Consider the following 14,032-nt stretch of genomic DNA (forward strand, 5'->3'; position numbering starts at 1 on the left):
GTATTTGGTGATATGAGCTGAATATTTGTGTCATCCCAAAATTCATGTGTTGAAATCCTCATCTCCAATGAGATGGTTTTAGGAGGTGGGCCATTGGGAGGTAACTAGGATCGAAGGAGGGCAGGACTGAAGGACTGATGTTGAAGCTGAAACTCCAGTACTTTGGCCACCTGATGCAAAGAGCTGACTCATTGGAAAAGACCCTGATGCTGGGAAAGATTGAAGGCAGGAGGAGAAGGGGACGACAGAGGATGAGATGGTTGGATGGCATCACCAACTCAATGGACATGAGTTTGAGTAAACTCTGGAAGTTGGTGATGGACAGGGAGGCCTGGCGTGCTGCAGTCCATGGGGTCGCAAAGAGTCAGACACGACTGAGAGACTGAACTGAGCTGATGTCAGGAGGGTGGAGCCCTCATGAATGAGATTAGTAAGTACCCTTATAAGGGTCACAAGAGTATATGGTCTTACACTTAGGCCTTTAATCACTTTCAGTTTATTTTTGTATATGATGTTAGAGAATGTTCTAATTTCATTCTTTTACATGAAACTGTCCAGTTTTCCCAGAGCCACTTATTAAAGAGATTGTCTTTTCTCCATTGTGTTTTCTTGCCTCCTTTGTCATAGATTGATTGATCATTAAGTGTGTGGGTTTCTTTCTCCGTTTTCTGTCCTGTTCCATTGATCTAGTATCTGTTTTTGTGCCAGTACCATTCTGTTTTAATTACTACAGTTTTGCGGCCTTGTCTAAAGTCAGGGCACATGATTCCTCCAGTTCTGTCCTTCTTTCTTAAGATTGTTTGGTTATTTTGTGTTTCCTACAAATTTTAAAAGTTTTTGCTCTAGTTCTGTGAAAATTGCCATTGGTAATTTGATAGGTTTGCATTGAATCTGTAGATTACCTTGGGTAGTATGGTCATTTCAACAGTATTGATTCTTCTAATGCAAGGACATGGTGAATCTTTCCATCTGTTTGTGTTGTCTTCAATTTCTTTCACCAGCATCTTATAATTTTTGGAATACAGAAACTGCTAAAGGAAAATATAAGCAGAACACTCTTTAACACAAATCACAGCGATATTTTTTGATTCATCTCCTAGAGTAAGGGAAATAGAAACAAAAATAAACAAATGAGGTCTCATTAAATTTAAAAGCTTTTTCACAGCAAAGGAACTCATAAACAAAATGAAAAGACAGCCTACAGATTGGGAGAAAATACTTGAAAACAATGTAACCAACAAGTGATTGATTTTCCAGATATACAAACAGCTCATATAACTCACTTCCTGAGAAACCTGTAGGCAGGTCAAGAAGCAACTGCTAAAACAAGACCTGAAACAACAGACTCCTTCAAAATTGGGAAAGGAGTATGTCAAGGCTGTACATTGTGACCCCGCTTATTTAACTTCTGTGCCGAGTACATCATGCGAAATGATGGCTATGTAAATCACAAGCTGAAATCAAGCTGAAAAGGCTGAGTGCTAAAGAATTGATGTCTTCAAACACAATGGTGTTGGAGAAGACTCTTAAGAGTCCCTTGGACAGCAAGGAAATAAAACCAGTCAATCTGAAAGGAAATGAACCCTGAATATTCATTGGAAGGACTGATGCTGAAGCTGAGGCTCCAATACTTTGGTCACCTGATGAGAAGAACGACTCATTGGAAAAGACCCTGATGCTGGGAAAGATTTAAGGCAGGAGGAGAAGGGGATGACAGGGGATGAAATGGATGGCATTTCTGACTCAATAGACATGAGTTTGAGCAAACTCCGAGAAATGGTGAAGGACAGGGAGGCCTGGCATGCTGCAGTCCACAGGGTCACAAAGAGACATGACTGAGAGTCTGAACACCACCACATAGCTCAATATCAAAAATCCAACAACCCAATCAAAAAATGGGCAGAATATCTAGACATTTCTCCAAAGACATATGGATGACGAACAGACACAAGAATACATGTTCAACATCACTAATTATTAGAGAAATGCAAATAAAAACTACAGTGAGGTATCACTACACACCAGTCAGAATGGCTATCATCAAAAAGTCTACAAATAATAAATTCTGGAGAGGGTATGGGGAGAAGGAAACTCCCATGCACTCTTGGTGGCTTCCCAGGTGCCTCAGTGATAAAGAATCTGCCTGTAATGCTGGAAGCGCCAGTTCAATCCCTAGCTTGGGAAGATTCGCTGGAGGAGGGCATGGCAACGCACTCTAGTCTTCTTGCCTGGAGAATCCCCCATGGACAGAGGAGCCTGCTGGGCTTCAGCCCATAAGGTCACAAAGAGCTGGACACAACTGAAGCGACTTAACACATGTACTCTTGGTAGGAATGTAAATTGGTACAACCACGATGGAGAACAGTATGGAGGTTCCTTAAAAAAACTAAAAATAGAGCTATCATATGATCCAGCAATTCTGCTCCTGGGCATTAAGATGAAAACTTTAATTCAAAAAGAGAATGCACCCCAGTATTCATAACAGCACTATTTACAATACCCAAGACATAGAAGCAACCAAAATGTCCACTGACAGATGAATGGATGAAGAAGATGTGGTGTATTTATACAACAGAATATTATTTGGCTATAAAAAAGAATGAAATGATGCTTTTGGAGCAACATGGAGGAACCTAGAGATTATCACATTTAATGAATTCCATTTATATGTGAAATCTAAAAAAATGATATAAATGAAGTTTTTAACAAAACATAAACAGACTCACTGACACAGAAAACAAAATTATAGATACCAAAGGAGAAAGGAGGAGGAGGGATAAATTAGGACTTGAGGATTAAAAGATATACACTACTACCTATAGAATAGATAAGCAAGAAAGACCTACTGTATAGCACGGGGAAATATAGTCAATATCTTGTGTGTGTGCTTAGTTGCTCAGTCGTGTCCAACTCTGTGCAACCCCATGGACTGTAGCCCACCAGGCTCCTCTGTCCATGGGATTCTCCAGGCAAGAATACTGGAGTGGGTTGCCACACCCTCCTCTAGGGAATTTTCCCAGCCCAGGGATTTGAACCCAGGTCTCCCAGATTGCAGGTGGATTCTTTACTATCTGAACCACAGTTCCCTATAATGGAAATGAATCTGAAGAAGAATGGACATATTTATAAGTGAATCATTTTTGTTGTACACCTGAAACATTGTAATTGTATTACACTTCAATAAAAATTATAAAAACCAAAATAATTGATTACTTTTTTAAAAAGTCACAAAGAAGTTTGCTCTTCCTCTCTGCCAGGTTAGGGTGTAAGAAGTCAGCAGTCTACAAATCAGAAAATATTCCTCCCCAGAACTCCACCACAGTGGCACCTTGATCTTGGACTTGCAGGCTTCAGAATTGTAAGAAATAAATTTCTATTGTTTAAACCATCCAGTGTATGGTAGTTTGTTAAACGGCTTGAACTAAGACATTTGGAAATAGGGACTGTGAGAAGGTGATGAAGGTTAAATGAAGTCCTAAGAAAGTAAAACTGAAAGTCAGTCATCATGTCCAACTCTGTGACCCCACAGACTCTACAGTTCATGGAATTCTCCCAGCAAGAATACTGGAGTGGGTAGCCTTTCCCTTCTCCAGGGGATCTTCCCAGGTCTCCCAGGGATCAAACCCACGTCTCCCGTATTGCAGGTGGATTCTCTGCTAGCTGAGCCACAAGGGAAGCAAAGTCCTAAGAGTGGGGCCCTAATCTGACAGGGTTGGTGTCCTTATAAGAAAAGGAAGAGTCACTAGACTCTGTCCATACAGAATGAAGTAAGTCAGAGAAACAAATGTCGTATATTAACGCGTATGAATGGCATCTAGAAAAATGGTACTGATGAACCTATTTGCAGGGTAGGAATGGAGACGCAGATGTAGAGAACAAACGTGGGGACACGGTGGGAGAAGGAGAGGGTGAACCGAACTGTGAGGGTAGCATTGACATGCATACACCACCACGTGTGAAACAGGCAGCAAGTGGGAAGCTGCTGCATAACTCAGGGAGCGCAGCTCTGCGCACTGCAGTGGCCTGGAGGGGACATTGCGGGGGGAGGGAGGGCGCACGTATATACTTACAGCTGATTTATGTTGTACAGCAGACACCAGCATAGCATTGTAAAGCAATTACCCTCCAATTAAATTTTTTTAAAATTTAACTACTAATAATTATAAAAATAAAACTTGTAGGTAATTTTAAGTAATAAAAGACCTTCAAACATAAAAATATGGGCTCTGCATTATATAAAATTCTAGGAATAGAGAATGGAGTAAAAATAGTATTTCAGTGAGAAAAATGAATGATGTGAAATGCATGTTTTTATAAGAATGATATGAATTTCTAATATTTAGATGGTATTAGAAATAAGAGTCACGATTATTTTAAAATGTCAACATTTATAATACAGTGGAAATTACATCCTTTAAAACTAAATTTCTAATGGAAAATTTTAGATGTCAGCTTCCAAACACGGTAATAGTTTTAAAGTCTTTCAAAACTCTTTTAGGGACAAGTCAGTTCAGTCGGTTCAGTTGCTCAGTTTTGTCCAACTCTTTACCACCCCATGGACTGCAGCACACCGGGCTTCCCTGTCCATCACCAACTCCTAGAGCTTACTCAAACTCATGTCCATTGAGTCGGTGATGCCGTCCAACCATTTCTTCCTCTGTTATTCCCTTCTCCTCTTGCCTTCAAACTTTCCCAGCATCAGGGTCTTTCCCAATGAGTCAGTTCTTCAAATCTGGTGGCCTAAGTCTTGGAGCTTCAGCTTCAGCATCAGTCCTTTCAATGAATATTCAGAACTGATTTCCTTTAGGATTGACTGGTTTGATCTTGCTGTCCAAGGGACTCCCCAGGGTCTTCTCCAACACCACAGTTCAAAAACATCAATTCTTATGGTTCAACTCTCACATCCATACATGACTATTGGAAAAACCATAGATTTGACTAGACAGAACTTTGTCAGTAAATTAATGTCTCTGCTTTTTAATATGCTGCCTAGGTTTGTCATAGCTTTTCTTCCAAGGATCTAGCATCTTTTAATTTCATGGCTTGCAGTCACCATCTGCAGTGATTTTAGAGCCCAGGGAAATAAAGCCTGTCACTGTTTCCATTGTTTTCCCATCTATTTGCCATGAAGTGATGGGACCGGATGCCATGATCTTAGTTTTTTGACTGTTGAGTTTTAAGCCATCTTTTTCACTGTTCTCTTTGACCTTCATCAAGAGGCTCTTTAGTTCCTCTTCACCATCTGCCATAAGGGTGGTGTCATCTGCACATCTCAGGTTATTGATAATTCTCCCAGCAATCTTGATTCCAGCTTGTTCTGCATCCAGTCTAGCATTTCACATAAAGTGGGCAAAAATATTCAGATGACTACTTCAGAATAATTAGTCAAAACCCTATTGTTTTATCAGTGTGGCAGCTGGGGGCGACAGGTTCTGTTCTTGAGCCAGAACCCAAAGCCACATTCAGTCCTTGGCTCTGCAGCTCCATTCCATCTCTTACCCACAGAAGACACACAGGGTTCTGTGAGAAAGTCCATGTTTGTTAATGATGAGGTACCTCTAAGGAAGAGGTCATCGCTGAGATGTATTTGAGTATAGAGCTGTCTGACATCTGTGTTAGCCTGTCACCACCCGTCATCAGGATTCTTTCTAAAGCAATCTTTCTTTTTGAGGCCACACCATCTGGCTTGTGGGTTCTTAGTTCCCCAACCAGGGATTGAACCCAGGCTCTGGCAGTGAAAGCACCGAGTCCTAACCACAGGACCACCAGGAAATTCCCTAAAACAGTCATTCAGAAATATGAAGTGTCCATATGCCTATCTCGGCAAGCTGGATTGTGGTTCATTAATATTTCACAACCAATTGGCCTAGCAAAGCTGAAAGTTGCCTGGGGGAGTAGATTTCCTTGCCTTAGTTGGCTTGAGCTGGGCTGCCGTGTGCTTCGTGGCTCAGTTGGGCCTGACTCCTTGTGCTCCCATGGACTGTAGCCTGCCCGGCTCCTCTGTTCATGGGGATTCTCCAGGCAAGAATAATGGAGTGAGTTGCCATCCCCTCCTCCAGGGGATCTTCCCAACCCAGGGGTGGAACCCAGGTCTCTCACATTGCAGGCAGATTCTTTACTGTCTGAGCCACCAGGGAAGCCCAAGAATACTGGAGTGAGTAATCTATCCCTTCTCTAGGGATCTTCCCAACCCAGGAATTGAACTGGGGTCTCCTGCACTGCAGGTGGATTCTTTATCAGCTGAGCTACCAGAGATGCCCTGCCATGACAAAATACAGTACCCTACACTGAATGGCTTAAACAACTGTGAGAAAATTAATTTTTATCACAGTTCTGGAGCTGAAAGTGAGATGAGAGTGCCAACATGGTCGAGTTCTGTTCACAGCTCTGGCTGAGAGAAAGCAAGCCCTGGTCTCTCTTCCTCTTCTTCAGGATGTAATCCTATCAGATCAGGACTGTACCCTTACAACCTCATTTAATTTTACTTCGGTAAGGCCCCACATCCAATATGTCACATTAGGGGTTAGGGCTTCAACCTACAAATTTTAACTGGACACAAACACTCATTTCCCAACACTCATAAATCTTTATACACCTTGTTCCTAACCCAATAGAATAATAAATTTCTTCTAGATTAAATCCTTATATCATGTAGAATGTATTAATAGTATCTGTTCTGTTCAGTTGCTCAGTCGTGTCCGACTCTGCGACCCCATGGACTGCAGCATGCCAGGCTTCTCTGTCCATTACCAACTCCCAGAGCTTACTCAAACTAATATCCATCAAGCTGGTGATGCCACCCAACCATCTCATCCCCTGTATTAATAGTATAGCAGAGGAAAATTCAGCTCTAAGGCCTTGAGTTGGTCATGTGACCTCTGTGAGCCTCAGCCTCTTCAGATGTAAAGTCTACATAGCAACTCCTCAGTTCAGTTCAGTTCAGTCATGTCCGACTCTTTGCGACCCCATGAATCGCAGCACGCCAGGCCTCCCTGACCATCACCAACTCCCGGAGTTCACTCAGACTCGCATCCATCGAGTCAGTGATGCCATCCAGCCATCTCATCCTCTGTCATCCCCTTTGTCTCCTGCCCCCAATCCCTCCCAGCATCAGGGTCTTTTCCAATGAGTCAACTCTTTGCATCAGGTGGCCAAAGTACTGGAGTTTCAGCTTTAGCATCATTCCTTCCAAAGAAATCCCAGGGCTGATCTCCTTCAGAATGGACTGGTTGGATCTCCTTGCAGTCCAAGGGACTCTCAAGAGTCTTCTCCAACACCACAGTTCAAAAGCATCAATTCTTCGGTGCTCAGCCTGCTTCACAGTCCAACTCTCACATCCGTATATGATGTTATGAGGCTCAGAAGGGAGGTGTGTCAAGGGTATGGAATCATATTCATGAAATAATAGCTAAATCTAACCCTTTTAACATTTTGTAGCTTATGAAACACCATTGTCTACATCATCCTGCTAAATGAAGACCTGAATGCCTCAGACACTTCTGGCTCCAAGCTTCATGATCTTTAAGGTCTTAAATCAACTGGTATAGTGAAAAGAAAGTGATCATTTTAAGATAACCTTGGACTTCACTAGGTCTTCATTTGTTTTATGCAGCGAAGTAATTCAGTGTGTTGGTCTAGCTCTTGGGGTAATCAAGAGACTGTGTTAATAAGTCTGCTGGCAAGGAGAAGAAATTACCAGGTGTTTTAACGTCTATTCTTTTGCAAAAGTAATCAGTTACTTGCTATTTTCCTTGAATAGTTGTTCAGAACACGTATAGCCTTGTAAGTCCAGTCACAGACACTAGGTAGCGCCATAAGAGCCTCACCGGCACCAGTTCCTGACACTCCAACAGCCCTTTCTCACCACGTACAGCCTGAAAACAGACTAAAGATTTTTAGCACAGAAGCTAGGGTGAAACTTAGGGAAATGTTCTTCCTTTTCTGTGTAGAGTCTATACGTTTTCTTTTTAAGAAGTTAATCTCCTAGTTTGAATCATACAGAGAGGAACAAGGCTCTCAGGGCAAACTACAGCCAGCGTGAATCTAGTGAGCAGACTAGATCTGAATCCCAGTGCTGATGCTTAGCATCTGGTTTTCCAGGAGAAAGTTTCTTTCCTGCCCTGTATATGCCTCTCATCAGATTGCTGGGAGGACCAGACAGAATCATGTACGAGAACTGCCTTGTGCTTCAATTAGAAACCAAGGTTCTTTTCTGCCTCTGCAGCCCTCTTCTTCCTGGGGAGGCTCCCGCCTCGCACCTGCTGTCCTGACCCCTGCCTACTCTTTTCTCAACTGCACGATCCCTTTAAACATTTAAAAGGACTCCGGCATCAGATTTATTTTTCAGCTTTCGCTCAAACAGCTGAAACTTGCGCTTCTTAGTGTCCCTCACACCAGTGGTGTCCAGCTTCTCTTCAATAACCTTATGGTGCAGAGTACCCAGTGGAAGAACACAGGCATAGACGTGTACAATCACCCTGTTAATAAACAGCTGTGTAGATGTAAAGAACAAACTTTTGGACTCTGTGGGAGAAGGCAAGGGTGGGATGATTTGAGAGAATAGCACTGAAACATGTATATTACCATATGTGAAATAGATCGCCAGTCCAGGTTCTATGCATGAAACAGGGCACTCAAAGCTGGTCTGGAACAACCCTAAGGGATGGAATGGGGGAGGGAGGTGGGAGGAGGGTTCGGGACGGGGGACACATATACACCCGTGGCTGATTCATGTCAATGTATGGCAAAACCACTACAATATTGTAAAGTAATTAGCCTCCAATTAAATAAATTAATTAACAAAAAATTCTACTGGCCTAGAAAAACTTTTACTGAAATTGGTAAAATATTTCAAAAAACAAAAAAATAAAATAAACAGCTGTGTAACCCTGAGCACATCATTTATCCCTCTGAGCATCAGTGTTCTAGGGGATGAAAAAATCTGCCCACAGGAGAATTAAGAGAGGAAGTAGATAAAAAGAGATTTTTTAAAAGACATATTTTTATGCTTTTATCTTTTGCATCTTCCACATATGTGACCTCTCCCTGTGACCCAGAGGTACCTCTCTGAAGGGCAAGTGGATGAATGGGTAGACTAGGATTATTAGAGTAAAACACTCATAAGAGGCATGGTGTAGTTTACTTCTAAAACAGGTAGTTCAGTTCAGTCAGTTCAGTCGCTCAGTTGTGTCTGACTCTTTGCGACCCCTTGGACTGCAGCACGCCAGGCCTCCCTGTCCATCACCAATTCCCAGAGCTTACCCAAACTCACGTCCATTGAGTCAGTGATGCCATCCAACCATCTCATCCTCTGTCTCCTCCCGCCTTCAATCTTTCCCAGCATCAGGGTCTTTTCCAATGAGTCAATTCTTCACATCAGGTGGCCAAAGTATTAGAGTTTCAGCTTCAGCACCAGTCTTTCCAATGTAACTGAGAGATAAAACTAAAGGCTTGAGGAAAGTAGGGCTTAGCGATTATGCCAAAATATAGTTTGGAAATAAAACAGGGGAGACCCAGGTATACCCACCTCCTTTTGCCCCACCACAACCACAGAGGGTCGTGAGGACCACAGAGGAGGAGCCTCAGAGGAAGCGGGCCGGGAGGGCAGAGGAGCTGGGTTGTCCTCGCGTGGTCAGGCCACCCAAGACGGCTGTCCTCTTGCTCTCTGTACGTCCCCTGCTTGACCCATCCTTGTGTCACCTCCACCCACTCACCTGACTGACCTTCCCTCTTCAGTAAATGTCTACATACCTGCCCCAGGTGCGAACTAGTGATTATTTTAATTCTTAGAGTAAAGAATCCGCCTGCCATGCTGGAGACCTGGGTTCGATCCCTGGGGTGGAAAGATCCCCTGGAGAAGGAAAAGGCTACCCACTCCACTATTCTGGCCTGGAGAATTCCATGGACTGTATAGTCCCTGGGGTCGCAAAGAGTCGGACAAGACCGAGCAACTTTCACTTTTCACAGTATCTCCACCTTGCTGGCTCATGAAGGGAGTGGTAAGGAGGTGCTCCTCTTTTGGTTTCCCTGGTAACCAATGAGCCAACCTGACATCAGTTCCCCCATTCACTAGTGACTTCCCCTCCTAGTGAAGACAGCTGTCATGCCCAGCCTGCAGGCTGCCGCACACACGCAGCGGGAGTCACTCCAGGACCTTGCTTCACACAGGTCAGGCCCTCGTTTCCCTTAACACCACTGATGTCTCTGTCGCTGACTCCCAGGGGCTTTCTTCAGTCCTTTTTTGGTGGTTTAATTTTCTTTTTGGTTGCGCTGGGTCTTCTTTGCTGCACATGGGCTTCTGTCTAGTTGCAGAGGGCAGGGGCTACTCTTCCTTGTGGTACGCAGGCCTCTCATTGCAGCGCTTGTCACAGAGCACAGCCTCTAGGCACGCGGGCTTCGGTCGTTTTGGCACACAGGCTCAATAGTTGCAACGCCTGGGCTTATGCTCCAGGGCACATGAAATCTTCCCAGCCCAGGGATCGAGGCGCTGTCCCCTGCACTGGCAGGAAGATTCTTATGCACTGCGCCACCAGGGAAGTCCTCTTTCTTCAGTCTCTGAGCTGTCCAGTACTGGGCTTGCAAGCCTGTGGGGTGTGACAGTCCCCTCTCAAGAGTCCAACACTTACCTAAGCGTGAAGCCGCAAAACCTGGGTGCATTCCTTAACCCCAAAATCAGGGCGGTGGAAAAAGTCCACAGCGTATTAATATATTTAGTCAGTTGGTCCTCAAAACAACCCTACCATACCACTATTGCCCACAGTAAGGCAACTACACATAACTATCATTGGCCCCATTTTACTGAATAGGAAAGTGACAGGATTTTAATTCAGGCCATCTGGCGTCCAAGGCCATGCTCTTCTGAACCATCACATCACACAGCCTTTCAGTAACGTCAGTGCCCTACACTCACCCCACCCCATCTCTATTTCAGTGCCGGGCTTAAGAGGTTGGGTTGCAGAAGTTAGGCTGCCACGTGTTCCACGCTGTTACTATTTATGGTCTACACGCTGCAGGATCTTCAGGTGTGGTTCATCACCAGTTGTTTCTTCTCCCTTCCCCAAACCCCGCCATGGACCTAAACCTTCATCATTCTCTGCCGTGCTCACCTGCATCAATAAACTTGCCTGTGGTTCATGGAGAAAATCAGTGCCATCAGGGGTGGGCCCTCCCAGCTTCTCTCCTTCCCTCAGCTAACTTGATCTTCAAGGGCACCCTCTCCTCCCCCTTGGCCACCAGTTTTCCAGGAAGAGATGTCTATCTTCCTCTTTTAGTCCCTCTTCTCCTTCACCATTTTGCCTCCTCCAGGATTTCTCTTGGGTCTCTTTTTCCATCTTCTTCAAACTTCCCCCTCTCTGCTACGTCCTTCCAGCATATAAACCAAGTAAGGTCCTCCCTCTCCTTCACATTGTCTCTACCCATAATTGTCCCAGACGTCAGAAATTTCCAGCCACCAGTTCCTAAACTCTTCCTAAGTAGTGAAGAAATTTCACTAATTCATGAAAAACAAATTGAGAAAATTAGGATAATATAGGGAGTTTCTCATTAAGCTAAAGTAATTAAATTTAAATGACTTTCTTTTGTTCTAATGTTATGACTTTTTTTTTGTTTACTGTTCTGATATTATCTGTATAGGACACCCTCTGTGGGTCCATATCCTTGGATGCAGAGGACTGACTGTGCTGTGCCATTTTATATACGGGACTTGAGCACCTGTAGAGTTTGCTATCCTTTAATGAATATCCTGGAACGAATCCCCCAAGGGTCCCAGGGATGATGGTATACCATCTATCAGAAGTGGGAAGACTTGGCTTGAGCAATGAAGGAACCCTTTTCCTATGTTAAGACACCGAGATTTGGGGCATCTTTGTTATTGTGCATAACCTAGCCCAGAAGTCCTCAAGCTTTTTGGTCTCTGAACATCTCTACCCTCTTCACACTCTTATAAAACAATGAAGGACCTGTATTGACTATGTTTCCTCACTTTCTGTACTCTTAATGCTCTGGTGTAGCTTTCCGGGTAAAGAATCCCCCTCCCAATGCAGAAGACACAAGAGATACGAATTCTTGAGTCTGGAAAATCCCCTGGAGGAGGAAATGGCTACCCTCTCCAGTGTTTCATAGACAGAGGAGCCTAATGGGCTACAGTCCACGGGATCAGAAAGAGTCAGACATGGCTCAGTGACTGAGCATGCACAATGCTCCGGTACCTGGGAGCTTGCTGGCCCAGGAGAGACCGCCCCTTTGAGAACAAGCTGATTCCAGGGATAACAAACTCTCCCCTTGAGAATATGCCTTTCATGTGCAAAGTAACCCATCCAAAGCCATATCCCGAGCCCACCACCCCCAACCATGCCCTTTATCCAGCCCTTAGCGCTCTTATTCTTTGGGCCATACAGGGATACACTGTTTTATTGCACTTCACATATACTGCTTCTTTTTTTTTTTAAACAAATGGAAGGCTTGTGACAAACCTGCATTGAGAAAGTCTGTTGGTGCCATTTTCCCAGCAGTGTTACTTTTCAAAAAAAAGACTACTTTTTAAAATATAACACTGTTGTACACTTTAATAGACTACACAGTCTACTCATACACAGTATAGTGTAAACATAACTTCTGTATGCACTGGAAACCAAAAAATTTATGTGACTCACCTTATGGCCACATTCGCTTTATTGTAGCAGTCTGGAACCAAACCTACAGTATTGCTGAAATCTGCCTATATTCACCTTTCCTAATCACCCCAGGGCAAGATACAGGAAACCCTAGGACCGTGCCTACACCCTAGAACAGGGAAATTACTCAAATTAGCCAACGCTAAACCTGCTTACCCTGCCTTGCCTGTTCCTTTCTACAAAAACCACCATGAGACTCTCAGCAATGATTTCTGCTCACTCCTTCGAACGTCTGACTGACTAGTTCTTCCCTGTGTGGCCCTGTATGACAGTGCAGGCCTCCTACTCTTAGGAACAGACCTCCCTTTCAATGACAGTCATCTACTGAACTAACCATACCTGACTAATAATAAAGTCTACATTTTGAAACAGGACCCCAGTTTTCCTTTGTTTATGTGGGTTCTGTATATTGATGTTTACTGTTTTAGATATTAAATCTGAGAAAATGCAAAAACACGTAAATGAATCCATTTTACTTTAGCATGCTGCTGCTGCTGGTAAGTAGCTTCAGTCGTGTCCAACTCTGTGCGACCTCATAGACGACAGCCCACCAGGCTCCCCCGTCCCTGGGATTCTCCAGGCAAGAACACTGGAGTGGGTTGCCATTTCCTTCTCCAATGCATGAGAGTGAAAAGTGAAAGTGAAGTCACTCAGTCGTGTCTGACTACTAGCGACCCCATGGACTGCAGCCTACTGGGCTCCTCTGTCCATGGGATTTTCCAGAGAAGAGTGCTGGAGTGGGTGCAGCTGGATTTGGGGGCCTGCTTCCGCATTCAAAGACCAGCATGATCACACTGTAGAAAATTCCATCATATATTCATGAGAGATTGAAAATAAAAAAGGCAAATAATATTTTAGCATTTAATCATCTATTTTGAAATTGACCTTATAGACCTGCTGAAAAGGTCCCCAGACCACACTCTGAGAATGCTAACCTAGACAATATTAACTAATACAAACAAGTTCTTTAGAATTCCTGATGCTGGCCTCCCCCTGCCTCCCGGCCCTGCCCAGGCTGCGAAGCCTGACGTGGGGCTCAGAACTCTCATTCCCACTGAAGGACCTCTGCAATATAATTATTATCCAGTTTGTGAGTTGCCCACCCAGGGTTGGGTGTCAGTCTTCCCTGGTGGGCCAGTGGTAAAGAATTCCCCTGCCAATGCAGGAGACCTGGGTTCCATCCCTGGGGCAGGAAGATCCCCTGGAGGAGGAAATGGCAACCCACTCTGGTATTCTTTCCTGGAAAATCCCATGGACCAAGGAGCCTTGCAGGCTGTAGTCCATGGGATCGCAAAGGGTCAGACATGACTGAGCAAGTGAGCACACATGCACACCCGGGCGGCAGGGGGGGTGTGGGATTT

General features: G+C 44.2%; 1 long non-coding RNA gene across 2 annotated transcripts in view; it reads right to left on the reverse strand.

The window, feature by feature from the left end:
* Positions 1-480: 480 nt before the first annotated feature.
* LOC138421704 (uncharacterized) overlaps positions 481-14,032 on the reverse strand; it is a 29,794-nt gene continuing 16,242 nt past the window's right edge. Inside the window, exon 4 of one of the 2 annotated variants that reach the window (XR_011249600.1) lies at positions 481-1,031. This is a non-coding gene — a long non-coding RNA (uncharacterized lncRNA). Of the gene's footprint in view, positions 1,032-13,129; positions 13,466-14,032 lie in introns of those variants that run through there. The other variant, XR_011249599.1, reaches the window with a different exon arrangement.

This window comes from Ovis canadensis, chromosome 16, assembly GCF_042477335.2.
Source record: "Ovis canadensis isolate MfBH-ARS-UI-01 breed Bighorn chromosome 16, ARS-UI_OviCan_v2, whole genome shotgun sequence".
NCBI classification, from domain to species: Eukaryota; Metazoa; Chordata; class Mammalia; order Artiodactyla; family Bovidae; genus Ovis; species Ovis canadensis.